Source organism: Urtica dioica, chromosome 12 (genome assembly GCF_054948205.1).
Source record: "Urtica dioica subsp. dioica isolate 48M chromosome 12, U.dioica_male_clone48M_v1_H2, whole genome shotgun sequence".
NCBI lineage: Eukaryota > Viridiplantae > Streptophyta > Magnoliopsida > Rosales > Urticaceae > Urtica > Urtica dioica.
The window spans coordinates 13,014,701-13,016,122 of NC_142767.1; the positions used below are offsets into that span (position 1 = coordinate 13,014,701).

Below are 1,422 nucleotides of genomic sequence, written 5' to 3' on the forward strand. Positions count from 1 at the left end.
TTTGTCACTGATAATTTGAACACTGAACCACTGAATTTGCACGCTGATAATAATCCCACAAAACACTACATAATACTTGTCAGTGAACATCAAATAAACAGCTGCATTTTTTGTCCTTTAGGTGGCTTGTTGTGATGATCCAGCTGCTGCATTCCTTTCTTGTTGTCTCTTCCTTCTTTCACTTCTTTTGACTGTCTCACTTGTCGGGTGAGCTTTTGCTGGCCTTCCTCTTTTTCTTGGGACTGACTCCTACAAAATAAGATTATAGAACATATTATTACCAAATAGCATAAAGAAATTAATAGAGTCTGAATGAAGAATATACCTGAACCACTGCTTGATTGGAACATGATCTCTTCAAATGGCCAACTTGTTTACAGTTGTTGCAGCGATTGACTTGACCTTTTCTACTATGTTTTGTTGGCTCAAATCCAGGAGGTATTTCATCATTGTATCGGTATTTTTTTCTTTTTTGGACGTCCAGGCAGAGTTTGTTCAAGTGGTGGAAGTATAGGGTTCAAACACGGTTGTGGCCATTTATCTGGACTCGTCATTGGCTCAATTATTCTAGAGTAGGAAGAAATATATGCCTCTTTCTTGTACCAGTCATCAATATAGTTCATCGGGTCCAAACCAAAAGACCAAATACTTGTCAACGCATGTGGACAAGGGATTTCCGTCAATTGATAGAGTCGACATGTACATACCTTGGATCTCAAGTCGACAACAAAGCTTTCAGATCCCATAAATGTGACCTAAACATAATTGCCAATGTATTAGAGTCGACAATAATTAGAAATGAAACAAGCACATAATCTTAATGATTTTCATAATCCTATGACCAACATACCTGGAATTTAGCATTACCCGCTGCAGTTGATTGACAATGCTTTGCAGGTCGTTTGTAAGTCTCAATGATTTTCATAATCCTATAACCAACAGGATGTACCCATTTATGAACTTCATTTCTTTTACTTTCAAAAAGACGCATTAGCTAGAATCTCATCCTCTCGAGTAAGGTCACAATTGGCTTATCTCGAGCGGGCATTATCGCTGCATTGAAGCTCTCACACATGTTATTCAACAACATGTCACACTTCGCACTCTCTCTGAAATGCGACTTGGTCCATTGCAATGGCTATTTTTGCAACAACCACTCGTGTGCTGTCTCGTCTTCGTCTTTAAGCTCCTTCATCCGTTTGGCAAACTCTGGTTATGTAGTTGCACGTGCACACGCCCATAAAATTTGTTTCAAAACGAACCCGCTGTGTTTGGCTGTGCTACCAGAGGCTCTGGGGAAGTCGGAATAGGAGAGCACTCATCTTGGGGTGGGCTTACTACTTAGATGCTTTCAGCAGTTATCCGGCTTCTTGAAATTGGAATGAAGATGCCTGACACAGAACCTAGACTCCGCCCCTGTTA

General features: G+C 40.3%; 1 long non-coding RNA gene across 1 annotated transcript; it reads right to left on the reverse strand.

Moving 5' to 3' along the window:
• Positions 1–1,025, reverse strand: LOC149379255 (uncharacterized). The gene is made up of 3 exons (XR_016294053.1): positions 851–1,025; positions 326–755; positions 1–249 (listed from the first exon to the last, which is right to left on the reverse strand). It is a non-coding gene; the product is annotated as an uncharacterized LOC149379255 (long non-coding RNA).
• Between the last annotated feature and the right edge of the window lie 397 nt (positions 1,026–1,422).